At 34.2% G+C, this 20026-nt stretch overlaps 1 non-coding gene across 1 annotated transcript; it reads left to right on the forward strand.

Annotated features, from left to right (window-relative positions):
• Trnat-cgu (transfer RNA threonine (anticodon CGU)) lies at positions 1 to 73 on the forward strand. The gene has a single exon. It is a non-coding gene; the product is annotated as a tRNA-Thr (tRNA).
• Positions 74 to 20026: the final 19953 nt, after the last annotated feature.

The raw sequence follows: 20026 nt of genomic DNA on the forward strand, positions 1-20026 counted from the left end.
GTCACGGTAGCTCAGTCGGTAGAGCGCTCGCTTCGTGATCGGGAGGTCGTGAGTTCGAATCTCGGCCGCGACAGACCTAAGTCGATAAAAAATAGGTAGCAACTGTTCCTTCGCCATGCGCTCGGCACTTTGAAGTGAAAGTTGCGGGTCTTTCGGATGAGACCTTAAAAACCGAGGCCCCGTGTCACGGCAGGCGTTGGCACGATAAAGATCCCTCACTGCTCAATGGCCCTGAGTGCCGAGTAAAGGTCAAAATTTGAAGCCCTTCACCGGTATATGGTGACGTCTCTATATGAGTGAAAAATTCTCGAATGGGACGTAAAAACAATATACAATCAATCAATCAATATCAAAGCCGGCTTATTCAATGAGAGCTAGGGCTTTGTTCTTCTGGTATAATGATTGAGAATCTCCCTTCTGCATAGGTAGCCATAATTTTTTCCACTGGGGTAAAATCTTTGGATTTTCCGGTTTTTTGACTGTGTAACCGGGTGACTACTATTTTCCTAGCTAAACAAAATTTATCCCAAGGATTATCGATCTGAACGATGGATTTTTTCCCCTTTCTTTGAATTCCCCTTATTGACCATCAGGTGCGCTTGGTATTCTGTCTACCACTCCCCTCTGAATACTTGACATGAATCATGTCGAATTCCAAAAAGCCGTCTCTCAGTTTTAAATCTTTTTTAGATTGTTGCACGGCTTCAATTTCATTTAAAATGACGTCCTTGTTATAATGTTTACAGTGAATAAACTCGTACCAAATGTCGGAATCCAGAAGAAGGTGTCAAATGTTCATAATATACAATTGTTAGGATAGCACTGCATATGATATTTGACAGTTTGCAGCATGTCTCTAAATAATCGCAGAACAAATCCTTTATTTTCCTCGTCTGGAAATTCCTTAAAATCGACACTGTAGACAACTTCTTCAGCTTTGAATTTTCTTGAATGCCGGGCCTGATTCAGTCTGACTTGATAATACTGGGAAATGGCCATTAGCTTCTTGGAGGGGGGGGGATTGGGTGGTGATGAAGAAGGAGATGGTTCTTCTTCAGGTACATCAGGTACATTCCGTAAACCCTGTAGATGTTGTCTTGGTTGACTTTCTCTCTCTCTAATCTTTCTATTTATCTTGCATTTTTTCCCTGAGAGCTATTTGTCTTTTTCTCTGTCGATAAAAAATTGTTTCTAACTCTTTCTCTCGTCTTCTCCATGTCATAAGGTGATGTGCATGTAACAGTTTTTTACATAGCACTTTCAAAATTCATGTTGACATGAGAAAAAACTGACAACAGAATGAGGTCAAAGTCGGAGATATGCAGTATTTATACAGTGTATCACGTCACAATGCATACCTCCCAAGACTGTGTATTAAGACGAATACAAGGCGTACAAACGTAAGCAAAAGATATTTGCACACGACCCTACAGAACAAAAAGTGTATAAACCAGAGGTGGGAGTGTAGGATCAGTCTTTAGTCGCACTTGGAACTAGACAGACGTTATGATGGCAGAGGAAAATTCCAAGAATACACCTGAGAATGCAAGACATGTCTTACCAGAGACACAGAATCTTATTGGTGTAAACGAAAGAAGTTCGATATGTGATATCTAAGATGAAATGGCCACCATAATGGATGGACTTCATAATGGTATCCATGTGTTTAGATGACTGATGATATACGTGTGTTTAGAGAAGATATGACTGATGAAATTCGTAATGTAGGTAAGAAAACGGATAGAATGGAGGCAGACCAGGGAAAAACAAGATGAAAGAACGGGATAAAATCTGATTCCAACCACTGTGGGGGCCAACTACAACAAAAGAAAACCCCCTAGCACTGAGAATAAGAAGCAGACACTGAAACTACAGAAGAAAAAGTAATCATGTAATTTGCTTTGAATAAATTATTTTTAAAACTTTTGCAGCGTTATTGTTTTCTTTCAGAAAATAGCTAGACAGGCTGTGAATGACATGACGTAACAATAAAAGATTTTAACCGCTGCTAAGTTTGACTGTGTATTGAGGGGTATAGATGTACAATCGTAGATCTAACGTCTTCTTTTTTACTCAGGGGGTGTACTTGATTGACCCACCTATCCGGGGTGTACTTGGTTAACCCATTTATCCTCCTCAAATGCACTCAGTTGACCCACCTATCAAGGATCTGGGTGTATGGGGGGGGGGGGTCAAAAATGCACTCAGTTGACTCATTCATCCAGACCCCTAATACTACTTGCGTTCATTTTAAATATATGGTGAATATTTAGAAAATTGTCTTGAAAATGTCATTCTTTTCATCCACAGCGATCCTAAACTTCAACAGGTTGCAAGCCAACACAGTGACAAACAAATTTCAAAATATTGTCTTAAAACGTCCAAAAAAAAAAGAACGGAGAAATGTAATTTCATTTTATGAAATAGTCAATGATCTACATGTACAATACATTTATACATTTATTCGTGCAATAAATGACCATATGAATTTTTACTCACTGTTTTGAACAGAAATAAGTACAAGAAGCCCATGGTCACATGGCTCAAATGAGTACATTTGCTAGGAAAAAAGCAAAAATCAGTGCGCAGGTGAGTTAAGGCTAAGTTTTGGCATTTCTATGCAAATAAACTAATTAAATTGCCTAAGGACTATATCTATTATACAGAGAAAGTTAAAACTTATTGTCAAATACATACTTGGTACCCACGACATGAGATAGCCAGTACACATTATGACGTCATATTATAACGTCATTGTTCTTTACTACACAAGATTATAATGGACATCAACAAAAATGCTTCGGCGCAAGGGCATGCTCTATTTTATTTAACTGAATCAAGGTGTATTAGAAGCAATATATTCCAAAGTTTGCTGGTATTGCTGAACAAATATCAACAGCTCAGTTGTACAATTTCTATTCGTAAAGTTTTTAGTTGAATAAGGGTAAAAATGTACCGTCCGGTATAAGTTTCTTCAAATTCCGATCAAATGAGAAAATGCCAAGGATTTGTGCAGCAGTTTTATTAATCAATAGAATATACTTCTTAGTATTTTTATATAAAAATAAATAGGGTAATCCCTTGCGCCGAAGCTGTTTTGTTGATGTGATTTATTACCTCAGTAGGTTAGATCAGTGACGTCATAATATGACGTCATAATGTGTACTGGCTATAACATATCGTGGGTACTAAGTATGCATAAGAAAATAAATCAAAACTTTCTCTGAGTAATAAATATACCTCTTATGCGTTTTATTAGCTCATTTACATAGAAACGCCTACACCTAGCCTTAACTCACATGCGTAGTTCAGTATTGAAATGTTTATGGGGGAGGGGCAAACTTAAATTTCCACACCTCAGGATGCTTCCATATCAGTATTACTAATCAAGGCTTTGTTGCTCTTAAACAGAAAAAATTATAAGATGTCTTCCCTATGTATCCCTATGTAAAACTCTGATCGCTCATAATGACCCCACCTTACCCATCCTAAATTTGAACAAATCTGAATCCACACTATCTGAGGATGCTTCAATGATAATATGACTAATCATTGCTTTGCTGTTCTTGATTAGAAGATTTTTTCAAGATGATTCCTATTTATTCTTATGTAAAACTTTGACCCCTCTGTTGTGCCCCCCCCCCAACCCCTTAGGGGTCATAATATAATTTGAACAAACTTGATTCTACAATACCTAAGGTAGCTTCTATATAAATATGACTAATAATGCTTTAATTCTTCTTGAGAAGAAGATTTTTAAAGATATTTCCTATGTTACATGTATGATCAGGTTCTACAGGTTTTCATTTTACTCTTTCTGATTTAATCATTGGAATGATTATTAAGATTGCTTTGTCTAAGGGTTTATCACACAGTACTAATTTTTTTCTTTTATCTAGAGACGGGGACTGGGTAAATGTACTCTTGTACTATATTTCTTTCCTACGTTCGTGTTTATAGATAAGAACCGGATGTCCCAATCTTCTTTAGATTAACTACACCCAGAACTTAACATCGATTCCCAAGGATACTTGCCACTGGTGCTTATAACTTTCATACTTTTATTTTGCTCTTGCCCTTCTCTTCTTTATTGCTGATTTAACGACCAACTTCTACTAGCTACTAAGTACCTGATTTCCCAAAGCTTTGCCTTATAAACCCTTTGGCTAGTCCATTCCAAGAGTTAACAGGGCATTCCACTATTTGAAGTCTTCAGTGCGTTTTACGCAAATGTCCCTTAACCATTACCCCTATATATTCCTATGTAAAACTCTGACCCACTATTGTGGCCTCGCCCTACCCCTGGGGGTCATGATTTGAACAAACTTGAATCTACATCACTTGAGGATATTTCTATATTTATATGACTAATTATGGCTAGGCTGTTTTTGAGAAGAATTTTTCAACGATAATTCCTATATATTCCTACGTAAAACTTTGCCCCCCCCCCCCCCCCGTTTTGTCTGCACTGGGTCATGATTTGAACAAACTTGACCAATAATGGCTTAGCTGTTCTTGAGAAAATTTTAAGGATATTTCCCATATATTCATAAAGTAAACCTTGAGCCCCTGTTGTGGTTCTGCCCTAAACCCAGGGGTCATGATTGGAACAAACTTGAATCAACAATACCTGAGGATATTTCTATAATAATATGACTAATCATGGCTTTGCTGTTCTCGAGAAGAAGATTTTCAAAGATGTCTACTATAAAAAGTGAATGGGCCCCACGCTGTTTGATGGGAAGGAATGTATTTATTTGTTCGTGTACAACTTCACTGATACGTATCACAATTACAGGGACAATATAGATGACAATATCATTTTTTTCTTCCATCGCCTACAACTTTACTTTGTTATCTGTCGTATCTTATGGCAATGCACCCGGTGTACTGCAACCTTGTCCATCTGTCTGAGGTTGTCCGTAAATTTGCACGTAAGCTGGAGGCTGTCTGTAAATTTGCCCGTAAGCTGGAGGTTGTCCGTAAGCCTGAGGTTGTCCATAATCTTGAGGTTGTCCATATGTTTGTTGTCCGATTGCAAGTACTTGCTGTTGTTGTCTGTAAACAACTGCTGGAGGCGGCATCTGGCGCCTTCGGCAATCTATACAAGTAGGATAAAACTTAGCATCAGGCTAGGGCAATCTGCTTCCTTTTTCATTTCTTTTGTTTTCTTTTTGCATTTCGTGCATATAATATACTGAAAGGAAAAAGAAACGCAGTAAAGTAAACCCTGCTGTATTAATAGCAGTCCAGGGTAATGTGATGGTGATTATTCAGGTGGAAGGATGAATAGCCCGATCTTGACGTAGTACTGTTACGCGTCAACGTCATCGTCACGGTTGGTTGGAAACCTGTCTACGCCCTCTCTGAGGACGGGTAAGATGTTCTATTATAGAAAAATTCACAACAAACTGCACAGGAACCTGTCGTTGTGTTTGTCCTTACTTAGGCAATGCAATAGCCAGACCCCATGGTACATGTACTTCCGTCAACCGTACTTTGATTTCAAGAAATGCAAATCGATTATAAATATCGAAAAACGATGTGTATAACTTAAGTGCAGCAAATGGTGCTACGAAATGGGTTGAAAAACATATCGTTATCGATATGCACGTGTTTTCGGCTTTTTATCACTTTCCTTATGTGACGTTATAAATTTCATGGTTGAGTAGATCTGAACACTGATTTTAATCCACAGTAACCGAGATATCCCTCTGACTAGTTTTCATAATTTTCAGTTATTCAGTCAAAACATTTTCGCATATTATGTTACTCTGCCTTTCTTTTTCCTTTCAGTACATTTCAAAAAGTAAAATGTCAAAGAAGGGTTCGTTTTTTCCACAGACTATACTTTTCAGACAAAAGATTACTAGTATAGGCTTTTCAGGTCATTTTAGAACATGAAAATGAAAAATTAAAGAAATATCGTTTTGGTACATGTTCTTTAAATTTTAATTTATGTACCATCACAACATAGCAGTATCTTGCTGAACATAGACACTGAATGTATATGTATTGTTTCTTTTGGCCATTTTCCAGATTTGTCTTTTTTATTATCTTGCTGGCTAGAATTTCAGACGACCATAATTAAAAATGAAGCACAAAAACGAACATTGATACTTACTGCTACACAAACAGCATACGATACAGCTCATAAAAAAGACCACTCCACCGACGGCAGAACCAACTATTGTCCTAATAAAAGATAATAAGATATTATCATGCATATCTACCTTTACCTGAGTAAAGGTCTCAAAATTTCTTTAAACTCTCTATGATGAAAGTCTTACCAAGTCATACCATAATATCGAATCAGGCAAAATTTCTTGCTATGGTTACCATGGCAACATGCCATTAAGTTTGAAAAAGTTTGACTTTCAATTTTCACTACCATACAATCTCTAACTGGATGCAAGAAACTACCACATGGGGTTAAATATTGCCTGCCCCCCTTTTTTCAGACACAAGTTTTTCTATAGGAAATGTTCATTGAAAGTCCGGTTGCGCCCCCCCCCCCCCCACTTTTGGTTGCAGTATTGTCAAATAAGGGTAATATAAGGGGAATGCAGTGTCTGAGTAAAAAATTTGGTACTAAAAGAAGTTGAAATCTACCCCACCCCCCTTAACGAAATAAAATACTATAATCTCTCTTTTAATAAACACTTATTAGACTTCCGTTTCTCATAAATACTGTAATGGATGTGCAACTTGTCTTGCCATAATAACACTTAGCGAATGTAGAATGAAAGCTAGCTTGATCTCACTGTACTTACTGAGATGACGTCATTATACAATTGTTTGTTTTGTTCTGTTTATTTAAGAAATAAACAACAATGTTAAAAAGTTCTCTGGGAAATAAACTTGGTTGGTCACGTGATCAAATCCTGTGAAGCCCGAAGGCCTTCTCAGTAGATTTGATCACGTACCAACCAAGTTCATTTCCCAGTGAACTTTTATCAATGTTGTTTATTACTTATATTTACATTTGAGACAAATATTTCGAATAGAACGACCCGCCGTATTCCTATGTTGTGCAGCGCAATGACTTAGAAGATAGTTCGCCTCGCTCCAACATTTGAATATTTACATTGATGTTCAGCAGTCCAGTTCAGGAATTATAATGAAATATGTAGGCTAGGTATAATCTCGCTGTGTGATTCGGTCACTCAATGCCCTCTGACCTAATATTCATAGAGAATTGAACATATTTTCTCTTCAATAGGGTTATCTAAGAAAAATATTTGCAAATGTAAATACATGTATTGTCATTTATAACTATGATTTCGGGCATTGTTGACCTTTATGCTCCCCTGCGGGCCCGAATTGGTTGAATAAATATTCTATTTTGTTTATTCTATTCTGTTCTATTTCTCAGTTTGACATGCAGCTTCTCTATACTTGAGGCGTGGATCAAGTTATTATCGTATCTTGTAAATATAAAAATTAATACGAAACAAGCGTGATCGAATAGAAAAAGGAACATATATTCTTAAATATATTTATCCATATTTTATCAAATTAAATTGAAAATGCGTAGACTTTATATAAAGCTGTAGGGAGCACACTGACAGTAACGTGCTAGAATGACAGGATCAGTCCCTCGAAAATATCAAAAGTTCAACGATATCCAATTCACTGTAAATTCTGAGTTTGTAAACACGTGTAGTATTATCCCTACTATTTTGAAAAGTGCTAGGAGCTTGTTGTGCGCTGTTGATTTATTCCGTTATTTAACATTATCGCAATGCGTATTACATCAGTGTCGGGAGTTTATAGAAGGAAGGCTAAATTTTACAGCACTATTCATGTTAAGGAATTTGTCTCCAAAAAACGGTATAGATTTTATTGCGAAAAAATACCCGTATATTGTTGAACTTAATTTACGATCTCTGAAGCAGTACATACATTTTTTTTTTAGATATAAACCTGTCACGTGACAAACAGCTGATGTAAGTGAGTCGCTTTGGCCGAACTCAGCAGAGACCAGAGGCCCGTTTTACAAAAAATTCTGCTGATAAATTTCTAATTAACATTAAATTAAAATGGTTTTATTATTTCTAAAAGGAATGTAGTAAGATATTTGTATTCTATCAACTTTGAACAGAATCATTACTTTTGCAGAATTTTACAATCAACGAAAGCTTTAAGTCTTAGTCGTAAGTTCTTTTCTTATCTAAAAAGGGCCCTTTTTAGACAAGAATTTACGGCTGAGACCAAAAGCTTTCGTTGATTCGGAGAAAATGAATACAGTGTTATGTCTTTTAATAGCATGAATTTTGATGAATGGGATTGTGCTACATGATCTGCATTTGTATACATCCTGTTCCTTGTGGAATTGCTGTACGATGTGGATTCGGGGGGGGGGGGGGGGGGCGGGGGGGGGGTGGCTGTCAGATTTTGGAATGAAACATTCTGCGTGTCCTTGAAAAATTTGCAAATAAATAATCTTTTCTCTACTGGGAAGGAAAGTTTTCCAGGTGACGAAAGGAAATAAAAATAAAATTGTAAAAATGTGTCTCGTTGAAATAAATATTCAATCAGTCCTATAAGGGTATTAAAATAAATAATCTGACTCGAAAAAATCACCATCGCTCGATCCCCAACCCAACCCCCATCTCCTTAGATTTTAAGTTTTCAAAGGTCAGCTTATAATAAATATCCGTTTCATGAATGACTGAAATTTTAATTTAAGTCTAGGATTGCCTAATGATCTTGAAGCCAGAATGTATACAGATTAGATAAGATATATAAATTATATTATGAATATTTAGCTGATCAGAAATAGATCAAAAATGTTTTTGGCTACTTAGTAATTAAACATTTCTTCTCTAAATCCTTGCGTCGGAAGCAAAGAAAAAAATGAAATGGGGATTTTAGAAAATCAAATCAGTACAAGTGGATCATGGGACCTATCATCACCTTTTTTAAAAGAAGGAAAATAGTTTATGTTTTGAAATACGTGCATCTTCAAGATATAATAATTATTTCTTTTGTTTAACATGTATCTACAGATCAACAGGTATACTTCCTTAATTTATGCTGTACATTTGTAAACCCAATGAGGACGGATGTCACAAAAAGAAAAAAAAATTCGCCCGCACCAACTATATTGTTACATATTGATGGATCCGTTCCTGAGAAACACTTTTGATTTCCGAAATTCTGATATGTTTCTGAGCAACTGAAAGCGTTCGTACTTTATGTATCTATACCTCTGTCACTTTCATAGAACTAACGAGACAAAATACTCGAAAGAATGTAGAGGGATTAAAATATTTACGGGGTTTTAGAAGTTAAAGTGGCATAGCTACTATATATGCTTGCATGTCAAAGCATCCAGATTACTTAAAGAAAAAAAGGAAAGAAAGAAAGAAAAAGAAAAGAAAACGGAAGAAAAATACAAAATTCTTAGAAGAGATAAGTTCAACGTATTTTAATAAATTTGTTTCAGTATTCAAAGATAAATTCTTTTGCATTATCCTCATCGTGCACATTCCGAGACTCAATCTAACACTCCTAAATTTCAATTTCTGTCCAACCCCCGACCCGCTGGGGGAAGGATTTAATGCTGCCCCAGACCCCTTATGTTAATTCAGAAAAGCATCCACATTAATTTTACCTAGCTACGCCACTGAAATAAACATCTATAACATTATTCATGTTCTCAGTACTTTAGCTGTACTCTTGAAAATTTTAGTAATTATCCACCGACCCTAATATCAACATTTCAATCAATAAGAGAACGAGAAAGATCGAGTGCAAATTGCTAATAACGCACATAGAAGCTTACAGTCACGTACTGTACTATTGGTAGATACTTGTACAATTTGAAGGCATTTTTGAGGGGAAATCATCTTTGTTTTACACTTAGTGAAAGTAGATTAAATTATCAGGCCCGTAGAACGCCCCACTTTTTTTGAGTATAGTATTTTGCTACAGTAAATTGGTTCTTTTGCTTGTCAGATAATTTTGGGAAGTTCTCCCTCCCCCCCCCCTTTTTTTTTTTTTTTGCTAGTCAGTGGCCCTTTTCACAAAAAATCTTACGACTAAGATGAAAATCTGACAACTTTGTAATTCTTTGTTGAATAAAGATATTTATTTTTTTAAAATATTAAAATTTAAAAAAATTAAAATTAAAATATTATTTACAATGTAATCTAATGTAATAGTTTTGCGACATACTACAACTCAGTTGCTTGTTGGAGATTTGGAATTTTTTTTTTTTTTTTTTTTTTTTTTTTTTTTTGTCTTTTTGTGAAAAGGGCCACAATTTTTTTTGGGTGGAAGTTAGTCTCCCCGCTTATATATATAAGTGAATATAATTGCTTGACGCAACGTGCGTCAGGCAGTATAAGGATTCATTTTTTCATGGTCCGAAACAAAGCGATCATTCTTAATGAACTGGATTTCGTGGAAGCTGATTTACATATTTACATCGGAATTTGTTACTTGCATTTAAGCAAATATAGTTTGCAGAAGAAAGAATCATATTACTGATGCAAAATAATGATGTGTTTAATTCCTTCAGTTTTTTTGCATGCACATGTTTATTCTTTGCGATTCTTTGTACGGACATGTCCGTGTAACATTTTTTCTGCGTTTCTAAACTACTGGATCAGTACATTTGTCTTCTACGAAAGGGGTGACACAATCATTTCGTGCCAAATGTCACATGTAAATTATCTTCGCGCCCTTTTTCTTGGATTGTTCTATTGAATGGGTGTGATAACTTCTATGGAAATATATAGTTTATTCTTTTAACCTGATTCTTAAGCTTCAGATTTTAATTAACAGTAAATTTTACCTCGTTTCTTTAAAAAGAACAAATTGTATATGGGTAGGCAACACTAAAGTAATGGATTTGCTGATTATTCTTACTTTTATCCCATAAGTGGACTAGTCCAACCATAAACAAACGCCCTCGACCTAGTAAATGAGACATCCCTTCTTGATTCAGTCTGTTTTTCACATTTTCTTTCAATATTACATTTAATTGTAATGTACGTTACAAGGTTAGGTTTTTAAAAAAGCTTAGAAAGTCAGCCAGTAGCGTATTATTTCATGCTTTGTGATAGCAAGCCTTAGGGTTTCCTTTTAATACAGTGACAAGAATGTAGATCAGTACCCGTAGAGGAATAGGCTTCACTCCCGTAAGGTTCTAAGTAAAGACTCGGCAAAATGAAGAAGACATCATGATCTGTACTAGTTTTCCTTTCATAAAAAAGCACGTTATTATAATTATGAGAAAGGTCCTGGAATCGATTGGGAAAAAAAACTAAACAATTTTAAAACTGTACATTAAGATGTATTTTTAACGCATTTATAATACACGTACATGTATATGGTAAGACCATCATCGTGTGAGTTTTGTTCGGGGGGGGGGGGATTATTAGTATCTTGTTTTGCTCTAGCTATAAAGTGTACAGTCCATTTACTTTGAGTTCTAGAGCAGCATTGAAGCACTTACAGTTTCATCCCAACGTAACTATAGTCAGCCCGTGGGCTAACTAATAAATGACCAAATAGTGGCATGTCTTAGATATTCGTTAATCTGTAGTATTTGGTTATGATATTTGAGAAAGTCAATTGTACATCTTGTGTAATGAAGTATCGCAACTATGTCGCTCCTTGATGACGGAAACGTTTAGCACCTCTCTTGCTTATACGTTCCATAGATATTGATTAATTAGTCAGGCAAGCTTTATGAAAAACTATTACTTGTATAATGATTAGATTTAATAGCTACCCAAAGTTATACATGTATAACGGTACCTCGGTTGGAATACATTACGCTTTTTTTAGTGACTTTCATCGATTGGATAATACTATGATCTGCTACAGTTTCTAATTTTTTTCTGTACAACTAAAGTACGCTTATATGTACAGGTATCATAGGTCTGGTTTACCAAATAACTAATACGACTATAAGAAAAAAAATGTATTTTGGGAATAATTTACATTTCCTCTTTACATTAAAATAATTTGTTGAAAATGGTATTTATATTTATAACAGTTTTATAATATCGAAATTTATATGCCTGTAATATTTAACAAAGTGATTAATTAAGGAACTATTGTGTTCTGCAAATACGCGTAAGATGTGTGTTTCTTTAATTCCATATGTTCCCGATACTTTAGAATTTGCTAGGGATTTCAATTTACCCTGCTTAAAATCTGCAAGCTATTTTGAACAGAATAATGAAATTAGAAAGATTTTACAATTATGTAAAATTTCAAACAAAAGTTCTTTTCAATTTGTAGTATTAGGCCCATCATATACCACCTGAGAAACTGAATCTATTTTCATATCATGGCATTATATAGGACATATATACCGGTATCTGAATTTTAAATCCTTAAAATTTTTGGTTGAATTTTATGACATATGTTGCATTTCATTTTTTGGAGGGAAGGGGAGGGGGGGGGGGCAACCAAGTATTTTCAGCTGGGGGGAGTACTATATCAAAAGAAATTCCTTGACAAGTTAAAAAAAAATGTTATTCACGTTATTATTGAAGAGGTACAAGCATAAAGCAGCTGTGTTTTTATTGTGTACCAGATATGTTTTCCACAATTTACTATGTATCGGTAAAATTATTGGGGTGGGGTGGTTACGGCCCCCATGCCCTTCCCCCGGTTCCTACGGCCATGAACTTGATAAACTCCATATATGAACACCTTTATATGAAACAATTTTACCAGTGACTGAATGTTCAAAAACATTTTTCTTTAGCGTTTAGGACTTCCTTAAATATATTCAGGTAAATTCAAACTTCGAATTTATTTTTATGCACAAACCGAAAGAAACATAGAGAAGAGTTAAAAGATTTTTTTTATGTTACATATTGTAACATTTCAACTCCTCCCCCCCCCCCCCCTAACATTTTTAAACACGTGCGCGTCGTTTGCTAGCCCCCTCCCCCTATTTGGCAAAATCTATTTTCGTAATTAACATTTTATTTGAAATTATTTGTCACATTTATGACATTTTCCTGTTTTTCTGTACTTGAAATAATAAAATGTCTTTGCTTGAATTCGTCTCTCAGCAAAAAATGAGAATATATATAATTCAACCAGTTTCTCTTTTTTGGTCTTTGATCTCTGGTTATTATCGTTTTAAACGTTTTTTTTTAAATGCATGGTAACGTAAGAGTTATCTTAATATTTTTGTATCCCAAATCATTTAGATTATACAGAATACATGCATTTACTTTTTTTATAGGCGAAGATTGGGACTTATTTAGATAACGTTTTCCTAGCAAAAGGAAGCAGCGTTTCCTTAAAAAAGTGCTGACTATATAATTAGAATACTTTTTTTTTTAATTTTGCTACCTTCTCTCCTTTAAATGAGACATTTACAAGTCGTAATTTTAAACGGCTAATGGTCAAAAAAGCCAAAAAAAAATCATTTTCAGTTAATTAATTACATTAAAAACATTTCTTATTTTTCATATTCTTTTACATTATAATTTTTAACTTTGCCATATTACACGGATTTTTTACGACTGTGACGTAAAATTAGCAAAGGAACTGACGTCATAACTCAGAAATTGAAATGTCATTGTGTTCGTTATTTTCTTAGTTATAAAATTATTACAATCAAGAATTAATCTTTAGGATGTTGCTTATCATTGAAAAAAAATATTAAGAATCATTCTGTTACTTTTAAAAGAAAGTTCTGGCGTATCAACTGCACAATTTTGACACAGTTCTGGCAGTAAGAGGATAAAAGAAATTTGCAGGATTTGAGGATAATGACACAATTTATGACGTCATACACAAGGACTAGCGAGAAAACTGCGGTCATTTTTATAGATATATATGCAAACATCAATGGTCCAAATGAAATTTTAATGGGTTTTTTTTTCAACTAAAACTGAGCAGTTTAGATTTTTCAGAAATTCACAAGGCCAAAAAGACCCTAAGTAACCCTTATTCCTTTGCCAATGTATTCTTGATTTGATAAATAAGATTTTTGCATGTATTTTCTATTTCCAAAAAAAAATGTCAAGTATCCTAGCATTCTATAGCTAATCTCCTTACCATAAACTACCATGACATGCCGCTTTTTTGATGGTGCCTGTGCAAACAGTATTCCTTGGACAGCAGTACAATGTACGAGTGCAGCAATGGTGGCTTAAATATGGACACTGACTATCTGAGTAACACGTCTCGTAACCTAAAAATGTATACATACATGTATGATTAATCATATGGAGAGTGGAGAAAGAAAAAAATGACTATAAATTGATAGCTTGATAGCAGGCGATGATTAATGATACGACTTACTAGTATATTTCTATAGAAAGAGTGGCTATTATAGTTAAACATTTATTTAAATTTATCAAGAGTGAATCATATTTTCAATATAAGGGCATATATATATATATATATATATATATATATATATATATATATATATATATATATATATATATATATATATATATATATATATATATATTTGTAACGGAGCAGCAATTAACACAAGATGGTTTCAGTGTGATGTTAATTTAATTTAAACATATTTTATTGAGTAATTCAATAAGGATTGGGCAACAGGCAAGGCCTATGCACACCCTCTCCTTGTATAATAGGTCAAGACATAGACATTGAATAATAATACTTGAACATGGTAATAAACTTGCTAATAATGGAAAATAAAGATTCATAATCAAGTATTATTCATCAGTATCATAAAAAAAGATGATAACCCCCTAATTGTATACAAATTATTTACATACTGTTCCAGCTTTCATATGAATATTGTAAAAATAATATATATATATATACATTCAACAGAGTATTTAATATTATAGTGTACTCAACTAAGTCTCTTAGTAGATTTTATAAATTCATGTACATATGAAAATATTTTACAGTTTGTTTGATAGGAATATTGACTTTTGCCTCTTAACAGAGTGTCGAGTTCAAAAACAACATCAATATCATTTAATTTTTTTACCAGTAAATTTCTTTGAACAATATATGATGGACATTTGATAAAGTAATGTTCAGTATCCTCTGTATAAAATCCACATTTTTGACATGATTGTACGTCTGATAAAAAATGATTTTTTAAATGTGCATTGAGATTGCTAGCATTGTTTCGCAACTGACAATGTAAGATATTCTCTTTTCTATTACCAAAGTTAAAGTACCTACATGGTTTATTAGTTACTCCCCAACTTTTAAGCTTTGCTTTAAAGATAGATAATGATATGTTATCAGTGTGATGTTAATTATTACAACGATTATACTAGTACCAGATTCTGCAAAACAATATAAATACAATAACTAAAATTTGATATCACATATAACAGCAGAATCAATTGTCATCATAAAATCAGATAATTGCTACATATTAATTAGGTCATAAAATACTGTATATGGGATTAATTTCACGGGTTGTAATTTTCACGTTTTCTCTCCTCTGACACGATCGCGGTTTGTTGAATTCGCGGAATTATATATTTTATATATTTTATATCAAACTTAAATAATTTAATAAATTCTCTCATATGCCTCTGTAATTCCTTTTCTCTGAGTAGTAAGGATCTCAAAGTCAGGTACCATGGTGTATGTAACTTTGGTTCTTGCAGACATCTACTACCAAATTTATCTTGCAGATTGTTCAATAAATGCTGCAGAATGTTTGTGCCAAGAAGAACTGGTACTTCCTTATTGTATGTATTCTCTGGGACGACAAGGAGTAAACATGGGCATGGCTCTTCAAGAGAAGGTATGCCGGGGAAGTAATGCTCCCTTCTATGTATCCTGAATAATGTAAACATTGACAATCTACGCACTCCACATTAAGTATATTGGTAACTGGATGTAATATAAGATGGTTTAAGTTACTGCGATAAAAAGATTCGCTTACAATAGACACAGTAGACCCAGTATCTAGGAGAGCTTTACATGCAGTATTCTCCACGTTGATATTTACTTCTGTTGCGTCTCCTATTAAAGTTAATGATTTATTGATAGGGGGGCTAAAATGATGCAGGCCTAGCGTCTGCCCTCTAACACAGGCCTGTTCTTGTTTAAATCAGCTAGGTTTTCTCTGCTTAGATTGACTCGACATCCATATGCTAAGTGTCCGGATTGCCCACACCTGCGGCATATAGGCTCATCATTGCTTTAAGATGATTGTCTGCCCATACCTCTCATCCTGTGATTGAGTGAGTGGTCTTGCTCTCGATCTTCCCCTGCTGTACCAAGTAGATGGTTGTGGGTCAATCCTCCTTTGAGTAAATTGATTTGTCTGCTTTTGTGGGTATTTCCGATTCTCGAGTGAGTCAACCTTGGTAGATAATTTCTGGATCATAGCTTTCAGTTCTGAAATCTCATTTGATGAAGTTACTGAATCTGTTGATGTGATATTCATGTTGGAAGATGATTTCTTCTTATCTTTAGGGTGCTTTTTCTCAATAAGTCTTATTTCTTTTCTCAATTCATCAAATGTATCACATTTATCATATAGATATCCCGATATATCTTTGAAATCTTGTCGTAATCCGGACCAGAATTTGGTCTTCAACATCTCATCAGCATCTTGGTGGTGAACTTTGCCTTTGTCATCTGCTTTACTTAAAAGCTCTTCAAGACGGCATCCCCATGTTGTAGTGTTTTCATCGGGTTTCTGAGTAGCACTGTAGAACTGAGTTAATAATGATTCGCCGTTTTCCACAGTTCCATGGATGCTTTCCATTTTTTCGAAGACTTGGCTTAGTGTTGCATCTGGACCTAATCTCATGGGTATCTGGCTAGTCTGACCTCTCAATGATCTTCTAATAGCCTGTAGAATTTGCTATTGCCTGATATGAAATTTGGCCAAAGTTGGGCTCCAAATTTGTAACGGAGCAGCAATTAACACAAGATGATACTAGTATAATCCTTGTAATGAAGAGCATCACATTGAAACCATCTTGTGTTAATTGCTGCTCCGTTACATATATATATATATATATATATATATATATATATATATATATATATATATATATATATATATATATATATATGTGTGTGTGTGTGTGTGTGTGTGTGTGAGGGTGTGTGTGTGTGTGTGTGTGTGTGTGTGTGTATCGTAGATACAAATTTGGGGTGGACGAGTGCGTAGCACGAGTTCTCTAAATGATTTGTGACACGATCAATCAAAAAAAAAAAAAAAAGCACCGCCCACTTCATACCTGTGCAGCATCCAAACTTCCGCCAGAGTTCGTTTGTTCTTTCTGTAGATGAGGCCTCGACGGGGAGTATACATCCGCAGTATATATATATTTTCACGGACAACGTAAGATTTAGTCAGATTAGTTTTGACAACGGGGTAGACGTAACAGACTCGAAGTCAGTCTTAATTGATAAGGTGGACGATTTAACCTTGTTGTAAATGGAGATTGATCCGAATTTATTTCAGGGGTCTTAAAATCTCAGTTAACTATAGATACACAGGCCATACAGATAGTTTTTCGATGGACTTTGATGTTACGGATTTTTATTTTCTTATTGAAATGCGACATTAAAAACGAAGTGAAAGAGATGTGCGGCAGTCGTCAGCGATAAGGATTTAAGATGAAATTTAAAAAAAAAATCCTGAAAAATAGACTTGATTGAGTTTACACGAGAAGAGTGGAAAATGGGGGGAGGGGGAGTGCGAATTTCACGTAATGTATGCTGCATCCGCGAACCCATAGGCTTTACTATTTTGAAGGGGAAACAAAAATCAGGGAAAGCAAACAGGTTTTCAGGAATTTCTCCAACATAGGGATGTTTTCCATAATTGCGATTTTTCCTTTTCGTTTGGATCGAAATAACGTGTAGATTCTGTGTGGAATAATTTTTTTAAAAGTGATTGAGAAATTTTGCATTTTACATTCCTAAGGAAATTTTTCTTCAAATTTATAATAGGAATAAAATCAGCATTAACTATTTATACGTGCTTTTGATAAATTGAATCAGATTTATTTTTAGACCGTGCTGTATTTTAGATACAGAACAGTTGGCTAATACAAGACACTATACAGAGCTAATACAGAACAGAAAGTAGCTCCGCCCACTGTATTTCCGTTCTGTATTGCTAATACAGAACAGCAAACTTCAAAGAAAACACCGCAATCGTGTCACAGTTCCCCTAGAAAATATATTTTAACGGAATCATTCTAGTTGTGTAAAGTAGGTTACTAGGAATAATTAATTTAAATATGTAAAATATTTATAACACATAGAACTTCATGATTGGTCCCTTCCTTGTAAATATCCATGACTTACATAAGATTCTCTTGTCCCGATATCATTATTAAGTAATAAATAACAACGCACTAACAAATAAACTTGAATTAAATTCAAACTTCTAATCACAAAAAGTTAAATAATTTCTGAATAACTGGTTCATAAATTTCTTACGAGATATAGGCGATGAATGAATTTGAATTAAGCATAAATTTAAATTTAAATTTGTAAGACTAATTCTTACCGTCTGTTACTGTAAAAAAGTAAATAAAACCAAATATTAGAATCATCAACACAAATTTGTAGGTATCCATTCTTAATGTCGAACTGTATTTTGAACACCGATGGCTTGATTTCGCAATAAGCTGTACACACGGATCATTATTGTGGAATTTTCAAGGTGAAGTCATCTTATCTGCGTATTAATAAAGTAAAAAAAAATTAATTAAAGTTGATATGGTTTGACGATTACATTATACGTCGCTCTGTTTGTTAAGTACATAATTATTTATTTGTGATGTAGATGTATGTTATGTATTGGTTAAAAAAGGGCAGTACACTGCACTTCAAACTCAACTTACGTATCAAGTGAACGCATTATTTTCCTTAAAATAGTTATTTTGCATGATAGCATATATATCACAATATTGCAACAAAACATTTTGTCTTGAAATGAAGCTATTAATTTTGCAAATGAATGTAGGTGTATTGGTTGAACACAAAACTTACAGGCGATAGAGCATAATTCTCTGTATTGTAGTGCGTACGCGCATTACATTTTCTAAAACAACTTATTGTAAACATCGTTATACATGCATAGGAGTTTTTCATTAATGCATTTGTTCCATTACCAAACTTGTTTGTAGAATAAACAAAAAAATAGGTAGCTGTTCGGTATCTCTGATGGATTTCTTCACGGGACTTTTAAAATTTCATCAAGAACTCAAAAATCGTGATCCACGATAATTCAAGTAGGTTGCTTTTTCGTAGACTTTTTTTTAATAACTGCCAGGAAATACACCTTAAAAACTTATTATATGGATCCGAGGGTTTTGATTCGAAAGAAACTTGTAATTTTTTCCCAGTACGTTATTCGATAACGGAAAGGTAGGACCTAAATGACGTTAAAAAAACAAAATGGCGTTCCAAACAAGAATATACTGGGTGTTTCATAATTTTTTTTCCCTTTCGCTGTAAAATCTTTAATTTATATCATATTTTTAAAATCAAAATATTTTGACCCCAGTGATAATTCTTACAATACTTTTGCGACAAAATATGCAAATGTTCGCAACAAACATCGTCACGGACTACAATATGCACCAATATGTATTTAGCACGTATACGAGGGTTGTTAAAAAAATTCGCGGACAAGTTCTATAGAGAAAGCGCTATTTTCATGAAACTAGTAAACCTCTGGAGATTAAAACCTATACGTATTTTCCAATAAATATGCAGAAATTTGGTTTTTTCCGATAATCTTTAAAAACAATTACAGGTATATTATTTAGATAAAGCATGCCTCACTGAGCATGTCAATTTTTCGCACATTACATTATACAGAATTTTTGCGAAATTAAAAATTGCAATGTTGTATAGCGCATAAAGATTTGTGAAATTTCACCTGTCGATACAATATTCATAAAACGTCATTTGCCGAAATTTTGAATTGGATTGGAGGGAATTTGACTGTTTTTGATCGCTAATTATACATGATCAATGCGTGAAAAACAAAGTAAGAATAGCAACGTCATTTAGCGTTTTGGACACCGAGCTATTAAAAAATTATGTC

Source organism: Saccostrea echinata, unplaced genomic scaffold (genome assembly GCF_033153115.1).
Source record: "Saccostrea echinata isolate AGI-Se365-2 ecotype Australia unplaced genomic scaffold, CSIRO_AGI_Sech_v1 ptg000016l, whole genome shotgun sequence".
NCBI classification, from domain to species: Eukaryota; Metazoa; Mollusca; class Bivalvia; order Ostreida; family Ostreidae; genus Saccostrea; species Saccostrea echinata.